The sequence below is a fragment of the Pelobates fuscus genome, chromosome 6 (genome assembly GCF_036172605.1).
Source record: "Pelobates fuscus isolate aPelFus1 chromosome 6, aPelFus1.pri, whole genome shotgun sequence".
NCBI classification, from domain to species: Eukaryota; Metazoa; Chordata; class Amphibia; order Anura; family Pelobatidae; genus Pelobates; species Pelobates fuscus.
In genome coordinates, this window is record NC_086322.1 from 115157468 (window position 1) to 115173374 (window position 15907).

A 15907-nucleotide genomic window follows, 5' to 3' on the forward strand; every position below is an offset into this window, starting at 1 on the left:
CTATTACGCCACGCAGAAACCGGCTCTAAACGCCGGCGGGCGTAATAGTACGTCCTCGCTTTTATTGCCGCCCACGTGGCCGGCGGTATTCTCCCGTTGCAGATTGTGGTCGGGGGGGATGCCTGGCCCCCCGGGCAACCCCCCCTGTGGCCGGTGACCGCGATCTGCAGTCTCTGATCGCAGTGACAGGCTGTCACTGCGACCAGTATTCAGCATGTGTCAGCCGATTTCAAATCGGCTGACACATGCAGCCGGCGGCTTTCCCGTTGTGCAGATCGCGGTCGGGGGACTTACCTGGCCCCCCAGGCAGTCCCCCTGGGGTCAGTGACCGCGATCTGCTAAGTCTGATCGCAGTGACAGGCTGTCACTGCGATCTCAAAGCACTCTGATCGCAGTGACAGCCTGTCACTGCGATCAGTGTTACATGTGTCAGCCTATTGGCTGACACATGTAACTGGCACAGTGATCCCCCTGCAGATTGGAAGGGGGGAGTGCTTGTACCACCCAGGCACTCCCCCCTGTGGTCAATTACCCAATCTGCAGGAGGTGATCACAGTGACAGGCAGTCACTGTGATCACTGATCCTGTGTGTCAGCCAGTGATGTGAAATCACTGGCTGACACTGTCTCTGCCCCCTGTCCTGTAAAAAAAATAAAATATTAGTTCAAAAAATAAATTACAAAAATTACAGTTACAAATAAAATATACTTAGATCATATATATTATATATATATGATCTAAGTATATATATATATACATACACACACACACACATTTACACATACACGACGTGTATTTAAATATTAATAAATATATATATATATATATATATATATATTAATATCAAATTACACGTAGACTGATACTGATTAAATATATATATAATTATTGTTATATATATATATTTATATATAATATAAAAAAATATATATGTAAATACGTAAAAAAATAAAATTAAAAAAATATTTAAAAATAAATAATTAAAAAATATATAGATGTGTGTTATTTCGTTCTAACTGTATTGTGATAATAATATCTATATATTTATATCAAAATACACGTAGAACAAAATAATATATATCATAATATATATATCTATATACATAAATATATACGTATATATCACTATATATACCTATATATAAATAAAAATATTTTAAAAAAAAATATATATATATACGTATATATACACATATGTATATATATATACATATATTAATTCTACACATATATTTATGTAATAATTTTACATAATTAGGTATCCTAATTAATTACAATTAGCGGGACCTGCCTGACAACCCATGCCGAAAGTATAAGGAATTTAATTTGCTAGCACTATATTTAACCCTATAACTTTCCAAGACACCATAAAACCTGTACATGGGGGGTACTGTTTTACTCGGGAGACTTTGCTGAACACAAATATTAGTGTTTCAAAACAGTAAAATGTATTACAACGATGATATCGTCAGTAAAAGTGACGTTTTCTGCATTTTTCACGCACAAACAGCACTTACACGGACGATATTATTGCTGCAATACTTTTTACTGTTTTGAAGTACAAATTTGTGTTGAGCGAAGTCTCCCGAGTACAACAGTACCCCACATGTACAGGTTTTATGGTGTTTTCAAAAGTTACAGAGTCAAATATAAGGCTTGTGTTTCATTTTTTTCCCATTAAAATTCGCCAGATTGCTTACGTTGCCTTTGTGACCCTATGGTAACCCAAGAATGAAAATTACCCCTATGATGGCATACCATTTGCAATAGTACACAACCCAAGGTATTGCAAATGGGGTTTGTCCAGACTTTTTTAGTAGCCACTTAGTCACAAACACTGGCCAAAATTGGCGTTTTTTGCATTTTTCACACACAAACAAATACTAACGCTAACTTTGGCCAGTGTTTGTGACCAAATGGCTACTAAAAAAGACTGGACATACCCCATTTGCAATACCTTGGGTTGTCTACTGTTGCAAATGGTATGCCATTATGGGTGTAAATTTAATTCCTGGGCTACTATAAAGTCTCAAAGGCAACGTAACCAATCTGGCGAATTTCAATTTCAAATGTAACACGCTATATTTGACCCTGTAACTTCCCAAAACACCATAAAACCTGTACATAGGGGGTACTGTTTTACACGTGAGACATCGCTGAATACAAATATGTGTATTGTATTGCAGTAAAAGCAAACAGTATTTTGACATCCACAGTTAAAATGTCACATAGAACTAAAAAAAAATTAAAAAAATCTTTTTTTCTCCCTTTTTTTAATATATTTTTTATATTAAATTATGTTTAATACCTAAATATTTGATGTTAAATGAAAGCCCTGTTTCCCCTGAATAAAATGATATATAATAAGGGGGGATGCATTTCATATGAAAGAGGTGAATTACGGTTGGACAGACATATAGCGCAAATGCCAGGTTTTGTTTACGTTTTGTTCTGTTCACAACTTGTACATTTGGCTGCGGTGTTAAGGGGTTAATACTGGTGGTGGTGGTGGTGGAGGCAGCCATGATGCTGGATTTCCTCATAGCTGAGGAAGAGGTGCTCAAAATCTCCAAAGCCATGGTACTAGCAGCAGCAGTAGTAGTAGTAGGGAATAGCGGTATAGCACTAAAATTGTTAATCCCTGTACGCTAATAAAACTGAATTCAGGAACAATAGATGTGTTGCAAAATGGGTTGGGCTCGATTAATTTATTGCTGTAACATGTGGATGAATTTAAGGAAAACTGCACAGGGCTTACACATCTGCACAGCATATATTGAACTGAAGACAATCAGAAAACTTTTTACAAAAGGATTTTATTTCTACAAATAAAAACAGGTGCAAAAAAACTAACAAAAAATTGTAAACTGTAAATAGATTATTCCAAGTTGATATTAAGTAACAGAGGATATCAGTAGGAGACTGCAGTAGCTATAACCACCAGTCTCACACTAGGGTGGATAAAGCAGTCTTTTATGATTAAAAGTTTGTGTGAGTGCGTGCGTAACTAGGCGTGAGTGCATGCGTAACTTTTTTTGCTTATTACTGAAACAGAGTTCCCCCTAAAAGATTGTCTTTTCTACAGTCAACAAAATAAACTCTAAATTGCTAACCTAGCCTCTCACTAGGATCAATGACACAATTTCCCTCAAAGTTGTTTAAAGTGCCTATGGTAGTACCTGGCTAGTTAGATATAGCACTAAACTAAACTTAGTCTCACACTAGAATTAATGACCCAGGCTATCTCCCACTCCCAGACAGGCAAAAAAAGGTATAAAAAAAATGTGGTGATCTGACTTCCTCAATAGCTGTAGCCTGGAATAATCCTGTTTGGGAAAAAAAGATTTTTTACTGAACATTATGGTCTACTGGTCAGTTGTCAATCGACCTGGGAATATGTATTTATGTAGTACGTATTTTGAGAAGACCTCTTGTCCATCATCGTCAGTTTCCCCAAAAATATGGAATGTGGCAGTCCAGAAAACTTAATTTCAGTGAATCACAAGATCATCCCAAATGTTGTTGGATTTTCTTCAGATTTTTTTTTTATTTCATAAACTTGTTTTTGCAGCATCCCAAGATACCAGTTTAGTTTTAAACAAATAAAATATCTATTTTTAACTATTCCCGTTTTATTTTAAACTTCAAGTAGTGTGCTTTTCTTTTATTCATGTATTTTCTCATGTTTTTCCCGAACATAAAATTTAACCACTTGCTTTCATATTATTCCCAATACATGGTAAAAACAAATAACTATAAGAACATGCAGTTAAAGCTGCTTAAAACATCAAGTAAAAGCTGCTTTATTTGCTGAATTTAAAAATACCCATCTCGTATGTGACAGCTGTTTTAATTTTAAGGAAATGAGACAGACATATTTCACTTAGAAATGCAAAATACAATTATAATGCTTCAGAAAATTAAAGATCTGAAATATAATTCGAGCTGCATAATTTTGAAAGGTAACTAATGCTATAAAGTATATGTTTTTATCTGGATTTGAAATCTGGAAACAATATACATATCCATGTAGTTTAGAAAATATCCACCGTCGATATGTTTGTTTGTGATTGCCACAACAAAAATTGTGGAATTAGTCAGAACTGTATAATAATAGTAAAAGTGTACATTGTAATCCAACATAAGCCAAGAACATATTCACTAAATGCATCACCCTCATTTTTGGATAATTCTATCTGCTAACTACCAACTGCAACAAGAAGTCAAATTTGATCCCTTCAAGCCCAGCATATGAAGAACCACCCTCTATGTCCCCAAACACTCAAAAGGACTACGCCTCCCCAGTTTCCTCTGCTTTTAACACGCAGTCCACCTGGCCAAAATCCAGCACTGGCACCTCCCCTCAGATCATAAGAGATGGGTTGATTTGGCACATTCCCCAACAGTCACCCACTCCATTGACCTCTGGGATCACCTCAGAGAAAAATTCAACCTCTCCACAGGCCTCTCTCCTCTCAACCCCATTCTCCACAACAGACTCTCTCTCCCGGTCTAACGACAAAACAGTGTGCACATTTTGAAGACAGGGACATAACAAGGCTAGGTCACATATACCCAAATGGCAAATTACTACAATACTCAGACCTCCTAGACTCAACAACATTAATGACCTTTGACCACTTTCGCTACCTTCAGCTCCAGGGCTTTGCATCAACCCCATCAATTCGTCAAGCAGGAACTTCCACATTGACGGCTTATGAGTGAGACTGTCTGCGCCATCCATCCCACAAAGGACAAATATCTGACCTATACTTAATACTAGCATCACACCACTCCCAGGTGGTCCTCCCCTATGTCTCGGCCTGGGAGCGCAACTTGGGCCTGCCCGAGAACCCTACGGATGTCAGATATTTGGGAGGAAAACAAACTAGCGGCCTGTATATCCCTAGCCACCCGCAGAGCCATAGTGGAAGTCTGGTCCACTTCTAGCATAAAATCTCAACAACAGATATCTAAAAAATATCACTGAAAGCATGGACATGGACAAACTTACAGCACAGATCCACGATACCCCCAAAACGTTTCACAAGCTTTGTGGCTGGATGGATGGGGACCCCACACTTCCTTGGTAACCTATTAATAAAAGCATCTCATCTCTGTTAACCCTCAAGAAGCGTGATCATTATGTTGATGCTGTAAAGCAAAGCCCCGCCTCTTCCTGCCCTTTCTCTTCTTTCTGTCTCTTTCTTCTCTTCCTCATCTCTTCTTTCCTCTCTTCTTCTCTCAATCCTACTTCTACACTCCCTACTGCCAACACTCATCTACATCATTCAGCAACACTCACACCAAACCACTACCCGACCGAGGTTGCAGAATCACATATCAATACATTCACACCTCAACATAAAAACACCACATACCATCATAACACCACATACAGTAAGCAAATCACCCCTGACATGATACCATGCAATACCTAATTTACTTCAAAAGTCTGGCTCAACAAAATCCTCTTCCATGACCCGGCCAGTATACCCGCCCTCTGAAGGAGCCTTGGTTAATGGACAACGCATCAATCCAATTCTGGAGTTGCCATTGAACCACCAGACTCTCTCCTGCAATCATAACTGTATAACTGAATGTTAATACTATGTTGTAACATCAGTCAGCAATTATCTTTTGTACTCTCTTCTTACTTTTGTACCAATGTACGAACTTGTTATTACAACTCAAAATAAAAATAAAGAATCTTAAAAAATCAAAAACCTACACACACAGTATGTCAATATCTGTCTTCCATCTCTTTATTCAGCATATCTGTCAATTTTGCAAGCCCCACAGCTGTCATCTACTCTTTCTCACTAATTCAAAACTCTGTATCCTTCTTTCTCAGCACTCACTTGTCCACATCTCAACGTTGTCACTTACTAGCAGGCAGAATCGTTATCCTACTATGCAGTCTGGGCAGGGAAAGAGTGTATTTAAAAAAAATAGAAACAAAATACCTAACATGTGCCTTAGCCTGGATTTACAGCTTCATTCGCCCCTCTGTTAATCTGGCCCTGAACTTCCCAGTAATGTGAAAGCAGCCATAACTATAGCTGCAATGAATTTATACATATTCCTGTTCATAATTGGTTCCTTTATACATGATTGTATTTATACATCAGCTATTTTTGTTACATTAGACATCTCTGCAGTTGGCTTTAAAATAAACTCTAGACCTCTTGTACTTGTATAACAATGGATCCATCAAGATGCTTACCAGTATGGCAACCTCTGTGTAAGTGTATCATATTTTTTCAATGACTCAGTCTGTCTAACTTTTTAATTGTGTCTGAATAGGCAGCACCAGTAGTATCACTACCTCTAGAAGTCTGCTGCTTTGTAAGATTTAAATGCAATGCCTGAACAATTGACCTCTCTGTTGGACATGTTTGCTGAAGATGGCACAGAATACATTATATGTATCACCCTGTGTCAAGAGTCATATTCCTGACACCTTGTAAAAAAACAATGGACCACATTGGGTTTGCACGGTCATCTCTTCCTAATAAACATAGATTAGCCACAATATCTACAAACCTATATTTGACACCAGTATGATGAACCCCATGAGGTTCCATGCTTAAAAACATCTCTTCATGAAATAAAGGAAAACAGCATAGCAGAGCACAGAGAGCAGTTGACATCATATGACCTGAAAATTAATCTGTAAATAATTCTATTATTGGTGTCATTACATTATAAAATGAGCGCAATTATTTTATTTTTATATCTTGCTGTTCCAAATTTTAATTTACATTTGTTAATTTGTCAGCCATTTCAAGTAATAAAGATAAGGTTAATGATTCCTATGTGTTTTATGCAAAATGAACTTCTTCATATTAAAATCAACAAGGGCACAGGAATAATAATCATTTAAGACAGTATTCAGTTACAAGAGTTGCAATAAAATTTTCACTGCTAATATCAAGCATTGTGATTTTTATGAAGTTTATTATAGAACTAAAAATATGTAAAATATTTTTTTTATTTTTTTTTATTTATGTTAACCCCTTCACTACCAAGGAGTTTGTAAACAAACAAACAAAAAAAAGTGCCTCCATGGACAGGTGAAGGGTCCCTCCCAATGCATCCAGATAGAAAGTGCTGTTAATGCTGAAGTAACTTCAAAAAGTGCCAAGATGTAAAGTATAACAAAGCAGATAAAATCAACTATAAATGATCGTGATCATAGACCCCGCCATATATACACAAATTGTAAAGTGCAGAATTCTTTAATAGGTGAAAACTCGGGTCTCCCAGAGAGAAATGTGTCTGACGTGTTGCGCTCAGCTTAATGGACAGGCATATGTCAGAGGCACATAACCAGCTATATATAAGAAAATCAAGCCATTCAATTAACACAATGCAATGCAAGGCATAACATTGATAAGGATTAAAAGTAAAATGTTACCAAATATGCTGCAAATACAAACTTTAAACAATTAAACTCTTACATGCTGATGGCTGAATAAATAATAACATAAGTTCATAAAATATCAATGATATTATCAATTATTATAACAATCATAACCCAGTTATTTGTAAACTTCTTACCATATAATCAAAGTGATAAAAACAAAACAATGTAATGAGTAAATGTAAAATACAAAAATAAATATAAAATAGATAGAAATGTGGCTTTTTATATCTTTAATAACTATATATATATATAGGAAATCTCTGATTTCATTCAGTCCTCCTGGAGACAAAGTACACAGCTAGTAGATACAGTGAGATTTAGATTTTTTTGAAGATCTCTAACCCACAATTGTGTGTCTAACTTTGGAGGGATCCACTCAAACCAAATCATCATAAGACTAATGGGATTAACCTGATGTGTTTTCTTATAATGTGTAGCTATAGACGTCATAAATCTAATAGAAGAGCTTAATGCCAAGCTGACCTGCCAGTATTTCGGGCAGACCTTCCACCTTTCAATGTGTACCCATTACTCTCTGGATGCCGGAGTTGTTAGGTTTGGTGTTGTGAACAAATAAAATTTCTCAATATTTAAGACTTTTCTGCTCCAATAGTCTATAATCCTCCCACATATACCTAACCTATATGCACTCAGTTCTCAGTTGTGCATACATATATTGCCCTACATATACTGAACATGTTGACACATTACCGTGACTTTTTTCTCAAACCATATCACCCTCACATTGCACATTTTGCCAATTTGGAGACACACACAAAGAAACACACACACACACACACACACATATATGCACGCAAATATGATACACGCACACACATACACACAACAAACTGATACACAGAGACACAAAACACACAGACAAATTGACAGTCGCAGACACACAATCACATTGTTTGTATGGCAGTGTGTAATAATGAAAGAACAATAAATAGTAAAAAGTGAGCTGATCTGAGAGCCCCAGAACGATGGAGGAGGCTGACGAATTAGCTCCAAGAGTGCCCAATGTCACTCTCCCAGCTGGGGAATAACCCTCAAAATTTGCAAGAAACCAGAGATAGACTACAAAGCCTAAATGGGAGAGTGATAGTAAAATGGAAAGGACGCCCTACCTTTAATGATTCTAGGGATAATAAGGGAAACAGGTAACAAGAGAAAACACAAATGGCAGGGAGAAGCCAAAAAACATATATTGCTAGGGTTGACTGGGTGTATAAAGCATATATACACAAAGCAGGTATATTAGGAGGTAAAAATACCAGGTAAAAGGTGGAGGGGCAAGCCCCCAAAAACACAAAGAAGCACGGTGGCTCAAAGAGTCTGTCCCTATAATTACCTTGGCACTGTGGATAAACCACTTGTGTCTACCTGAACCAATCTCCCTGCCTAAGAAGAAAAAAAAAAACTAAAGAAAGGAATCTTAAACTAACTAGAGCATGAAAGTGCTACCAGGAGAAGAATGATAAAACAAAAAATAGCTTAACGCGCATTTTGGCGTGTCAGCACGCCGTCATCAGGAGCGGTGTCTGTGAATTGTCAAGCCTGCTCATTTATATATCGCTCTTAGATAGCATATGAACTTCATCTGCGATATGCTGGAGGGAGGTGGTGTATAATTAAGACCTGAATGGATTTGATCTCATAGCTTACCGGTCAGGAGGGCGTGAATAGTATGCAGTCCCCTTTGATCCAATTAGATGGAACTCTTGAGGGGCAAGTCACTGTGTACATCACACACAGGCTGAATGCTCCTCCCCCTTAAAGCTGATTGGTTAATGCCCACGTGGGGCGGGAATCCATTTCATCAATGCAGGACATGTCCTTACGTCAATAGGAGGCATGCATATATTAGCCGCCCTCCGATACTATTGGGGCTTTGCTTACTGTGAATTGCAATGTCTCTGTACTTATTACTCACATAAATCTCATTTATGTAAGGCTTTAATAAGGCTGAATGTGTGTTTGGTAAGTACATATGTTATGCCTTAACTTGGGTTTACTTGTTACTATTCTCATACAGGGTATTTTTAAGACCCACCCCGGGTTCTAAGTCCACCGTCATATGTACATATACATGGGAGCAATCTAAACACTCAGATGTATATCATATGCCCTTAGTTCCAGTGTTGTTGCCAACATAGTGATGATTTGCCCCTATGTCTCATTTAACGAGATTGATATGCGGGGTGTGTAAGCGGTTGAGTAACTGCAATTTACATTGTCAGTAACAGCCGTAGTAAGGTCCATATTGACAAAGGTTTAGGATCTTTGCGTGTGGTTTGGCAATTACTTGTAATGATTGTGTAATAAGTATACCCCCTATATTTGGTACTGTAGTTTTATAAAAATGGTCCCTCCAGTTCTATCTGTGTTCAGTCTAAAGAGTTATAGAGAAATAAGTGTGAATGTTGGTATAAAAACCAGTGCTTAAAAGACAAACTAATAAAGTGAATATATAGAACTATTTAAAGTTACCATAGTTTTTCAGATGTCCTCAAGAAATACTGAACAAACGTAGGGACTATTCTTACTCTTTATCCTATGTGAGAAGCTATAGGAAGGCTAAGAAGGAGAATTCTTTATTAAGTCCCTGTGGGGACAGGGTTTTCAAATTGTAGATCCATAGGGATTCTCTTTGTCTCAGCCTCCGATCCCAGTCACCTTTACACTGGGTTTGTGGAATGTATTCTATCCCCATAAATCTTAATTTGTTGGAAGAGTTAGTGTGATGAGCTTTTAACAGGCATGCAATTGGTGTTTCCATGGGTCTTCTTACAGAGTTAACATGCTCCCTAATCCTAAATTTGAAAGGGTGGAAAGTTTTCCCCACATATTTAATTCCACAAGAGCAGGTTAAAAGGTAAATCACTCCTTCAGTGAAACAGTTAAAGAAGGATCGGACCTGTAAGGTTTCCTCCCCTTTGCTGTCTGAAATTTGTTTGGAGTCTTTGGTGATATATGTACAAGCACTACATTGCTCGCATTTGTAGGTGCCCTTAGGAAAGTAATGTTTAGATGGTTTACTCAGTGGGGAGTTGTTTCATACACCCAGTCAACCCTAGCAATATAAGTTTTTTGGCTTCTCCCTGCCATTTGTGTTTTCTTTTATGCTTCCCTTATTTTCCCTAGAAACATTAAAGGTGGGGCCTCCTTTCCATTTTACTGTCACTCTCCCATTTAGGACTTTTCAGTCTATCTCCAGTGTGTAATAATACCTGAGTGTGTGAGGCTGGTAACGAGCATGTGCCTGAGAGTGTGTGTCTGGCAGGGAGTATCCTTGCGCATCTGTGATTGTATTCTGTTTGTATGTATATCCATGACTATGCCTGGAATGGAAAACTGTGGATGTGAATCTCTGTGTCTCATAGCATATCTATCTCTAGGAGCATATGTATGTAGGGGGTGTAGATTGTGTGTGGGGAGGATGTGTTTTTCTGTACAGTCTCCCTGTACAGTGCTACTCATTTTTGTTATACTGGAGTTCTCAGCTGAGCCCCTTTCCTGCTGACCTTTTTTGTAGTGAAAATAAAATGCTATAGACGGGGTTTGTGCAAAATATATTAGACTGCGATACTAGGGAAAGAGATGGGGACTTTTTGTCCCAATATTTTTTGTTAGAAATAGCACATGAAAATACGATGTAAATTTAAACATTTGCATATCAGTGCAGCTGTATGTTTTTTCAAGATGTACATACATTTTGGTTGATTTTAAGATATAAGTTTGTCCACCAATTCATATTTTGTGAAGAGGTTTGTTCACAATACTGCTATAGGTTGACAGATCTGTTTGAGGCACACATACCATTACTTTGACTGAAAATTTCTAGATATTTGGCCATTACATTTTTACTACAACACCATGTGGACATAATGCTAGTTATTACTCATGTTAGCTTCTTGATATGATTCTACAATGAAACACTTGATCCTTGACTGTGATTTCATGTCATGCTTACACTGTAAAATCTCTAAAAGCTTTTTTATAAATAGACTCCAAACTACTATGATCAACCCCAATGTGAAAATGTGTGCTTGTATGGAGTATTATGAATGACTACTGAAACTACTGGGACTTCCGTAAATTGTTTAAGAATGTGGTTAAAGGGTGATAACTACAATTCTGGAAGCCTGATTCCTGGAGGTCCTAACATCACAAAACAATTGATAAGAAGGTAGACTTGGCAACACATAGAATTACATTTTTATGAGATGCCATGGTAGTAAAATCAGAACATCAGTTTGAAAATGCACAAAATAAAATCTAATATCAATGTCAAAATCTGCCTAGTACATACTGCATAGTTGTTTTGATAAGCTTTGAAATGAGTTCAGTAATAGTCAATGAGCAGACATAAAGCAGAATCACACAGCTACAGTTAGCAGGACTGATAATGGGATAGATATAGGTAGAGATATTCATCCTACTTCAGAAGGCCTGTACTATAATTTCCTTTGCAAGTTGTCCTCAATCACAGCAGCGATCATGGGTGAAAATAACTATTCAGTAAAAGATGAAGAAACAGCCATCAAATGCATGTAAAAAAACCTGATCTAATGCCTGTTGTGTTTTACAACGATATCCAAATTCCTCTTTTTAGAATAGATTTCTATATTTATTGTATGTCTGCATTACTTTAAATTATAGTGAAAACTCTTAACATTTTAAAATTGTGGATGTCTGAGCCTCCTACATATATAATCTCATTGTTGACAAAAAATCGGTAACTGGAAGCTCGATTAGCCAATTCTTTTTCTTCCCAGCTCAGTTTGTTGCCTCTATGTCTCTGCTACCTATTTTTTTTTTTTTTTACAATTGTCTATTTTATTTCTAACACTGATCATTCATACTTAACATGTCAACAAAACATTGGAAATTAACAAAATTAAACTTCACATATGTCTGCAAACTTTAATGCACATATAGTATTTGTTTGCTGGATTTAATTAATATAATAAATAATACAGTAAATGTGGCGTTGGGTTGTCAGAAATGCTCTCTTCCACTGGATTTTTCTATAATCAACAGGAAGGCTTTTACATCTCTCATCAGGTTTCCGCTCCCACTATGTGGGAGCTCCCTCCCACCATTATGTGGGAGCTCTCTCCCACCACCTTCTGCTACTTGTATAGCCTTTTTTTTATATATCTTCCCTCTCCCCCTCCTGTCTTTTCTTCATCCCCCTCTTCTTCCCCTGTCCCCCTGCTGGCTTAGATTTCGTGCACGCACTCTGATCCAATTAAATAGTGTAGTCACAGGCTTCTTATAGTGATTGGACAGCACAAGGCATCTGTGACATGGGTCGGAGGCTTGGAAGACAGTGACAGAGCTTCACACAGCACTGGATTCCAGGTAAGTAAAATACTTTTTTTTTCCAGGTTAAAGTAAAAACTGAAAGGGGCTTGGAGTAACACTTTAAAAGCAGAAAAGAAACAGTAACTATTAAAATATACAGAAATATAGAGAGTTTTTTTTACTGATACGGGAGTTGGAACCTCTGTTCACTTAGAAATTCACCAAAACATGTATTTTTATACATGTTTAGAAATTCATTGGACAGATGGTGGTATTGAAGAGTGAGAGGTTAAAGTAGGAAATGCAATTAGTAAACTACAACCTTTCCCCTTTCATCTACATCTACCTACTCCACAGTATAAGTAGACATATCACCTTGGTGATCTTTGCAGGAAATGCAAAAAATCCAAAAGTCAGTGTCACTTTAGGGATGCTTAATCATGTGTTAGAGATTAATTAGACCATGTCGAGGTTTTGGACATTGTTTATAAATCACAGGATCTTTGGTCATGAGGCTTTTAGGTTGTCACTAGAGCCTGTTCATGACAATATTTTCTCATTAAGCAAGTTTTACAGTTTTGGATACTGAGTGTATCCATATGTATGTATCAACAATTTGTTTAGAGATGTTAAATCTGTAAAAAAAAACAAAAAAAACTAAACATCAGTATGGTTTAACAAGCAAGCATTGTTTTTCAGGAAATCAAAATAATAAGTTAGTGAATTCATATTATAATTTCTACACTAGAACAGTAGACACTTTCACACATTTGAACAGAATACTTTAAAAACAAATTGATATGTGTGAAGTCATTGAAATATTACAAGCATGAATTTGGCAACTTGTAAATTTGACATGGGTTGATCACATCACCTTTTGATACTAATTATTTTGAAAACCTTACAGCAATAGCTTGTTACCTTGGGAAAATTGCTAGATACATTTGACAACGATTTAAACAAAGATAAAAAAAAAAAATTTACTTGAATGGCTTCTTTGAAAAATTGTAAACAAATGTGTTTCCAATGCTCAATAAATACATTCCTGAAGGCTCTCACTTCATTACTGTTAAACATGCAAGCTAGTGCTAAAAAAAATCATGCATACCATTTCCTACAAATGTATACTTAGAATTATTTTGCTACATTCCAAACCTACAATTATGTCCAATAATAAAATATTGTCTTGTGCATAAGTACTATTTTAGTCAGGGGGTGCCAGGGGTGTCTTTAGCATATTAGTATAAATAACAAAGCTAATTCAGTATTACAGATACAAATTCAATGAGTTTAGTTTTGCTATTTCCAATGTCATTGTGTCTTTGATACATGGTGCTCATGGGAACTTTGAATAAAGTGGAATCAGCTGTTGTATCGTGTTTATGATTCAGGCACCATTTTCACTTAAATGACCACAAAAGTCAACCAAACCACATCATCTCAATAAAGTGGTCTGGATGCAGTGGTCCTAATGTTTTAACTCTGCAATGTAAAACATTGCAGGTTAGTAGAAATGCCAATGTTTGCATTGCAGAGTTAAACACACCTATAGTGGCTGTCTAAGAGACAGCTACTAGAGACGCGTACTGTACAACAAGTGAGTAAAACCCAGTCATGGGAGGTTGCATCTTCTAGGCAAAAACTGAATTCAATGCTTATCTATGAGAAGCATTTGGATATGTGTGCAGCACGCACTGTGCATGTGTCTCAGGATTGGCCATCAGGTAGAGAGTCTGATGATGTTGCTGCAGTACCCAGAAAGCCCAGTGTTAGAGAAAAGGTAAGCAAGAACCTTTGTTTTCAAGGTTTTTACTGATAATCTAGGATAGCTAAAACATGTCTCCAAAAGGGGAACATTAGCATTAAATATTATAGTGTTCATTTAATGGTAGGGATTTCAATTATATAACTTGTGTGACATCACCTTCAAAAGAAAATAACACCTTTTGTTAATGTTAGCTATAAAGCATTCTTTTCTCAGTTTAGCTTTATTCGATAAAGTCATAAAAACAATAAAGTTGGGACACAGAAGAAACATGTACACGCAACCTAATATACTATTCTTAACCTGATTCGTAATCAAGGAAGCTATTTCTCAGATGTGCATAATTGTTACCACTGATAGTGTAATCTGAGAATGCAAGATCTTCTAGAAAACCAGAGATATTGGTTAAAAAAAAAAAACAATATAAGATTGAAGCAGAATGTCTTTTAATATTAAGAGAAACTGTAGTGCCAAAATTAAAGGGATACTAAAGGCACCATGATCAGAAGTGGTCTGGCTACAGTGGCCCTGACCTTGAAGCCCTGCAATGTAAAAACACTGCAGTTTTTATTAAAGTAAAACAGTAATGTGATATAGATGCCTAAAGTAAAGCATTACATATTATGGAGATGCTCTATTAGGTGAGCAGCGCTGAAGGAGCATCTGAACAGGAAAATGGTGAACAAAATGTAGATTATTTTTTATACAAACGGGGCTGGGTTGCCCTAATAGTGACATGGGTACTATGATGTTAGGAGGACAGGTTTGTATTCCTATCTCTATAGTGTTTGATTTAATTTTAACTCTGCCACCTCCTCACCCCCACCCTTTGCATGTTTAAATTTATAGAAAATATCCATCTACTTACCTTTATTCCAGCACCAAGACACAGTTCTTTCTGTAGCCCCATCCGCCTATTTTCTCATCATCCCCTTTGCGGAGTACTTTTTCAAGAAAATGCTTCTCATAGAGCATGGCAAGTTCCACACTCCACCAATCTAATGTTTCTAATAGGGAAATATCCAGTGTTTCTCTATCAGAAGCATCAGATCCACATGCATTACACTAAGATACAGTGTGTGAGGATGTCAATACAGTCTGAACCAACTTTGACTTGATTTTGCATAAGGAAGCGTCATCTAGTGGTTGTCAGTGTGACACTGGAGGTGTGTCTAGCCCAGCAATGTAACATTGGGTATCTCCAAAATACCAGTGTCTTGTCATTGCAGGAGTAAAATGGCATGTTCACAGTATGAAGGCTACTTCATAAAGATGTTTCTCTTTATACTGGGACACATATTTCCTGGTTTATCCCAGATTCATAGTTACACTTTTAGGAAGCAGCTTATTTCTGCTACTGTCCCCAATAATTCAGTCTTTCTCCTGATGATGATAAATTG

The 15907-nt window shown here is 36.9% G+C and overlaps 1 protein-coding gene across 1 annotated transcript in view; it reads right to left on the reverse strand.

Moving 5' to 3' along the window:
* GALNTL6 (polypeptide N-acetylgalactosaminyltransferase like 6) overlaps positions 1 to 15907 on the reverse strand; it is a 1377865-nt gene that overhangs the window by 1111971 nt on the left and 249987 nt on the right. The gene's annotated exons all lie outside the window — the stretch shown is intronic.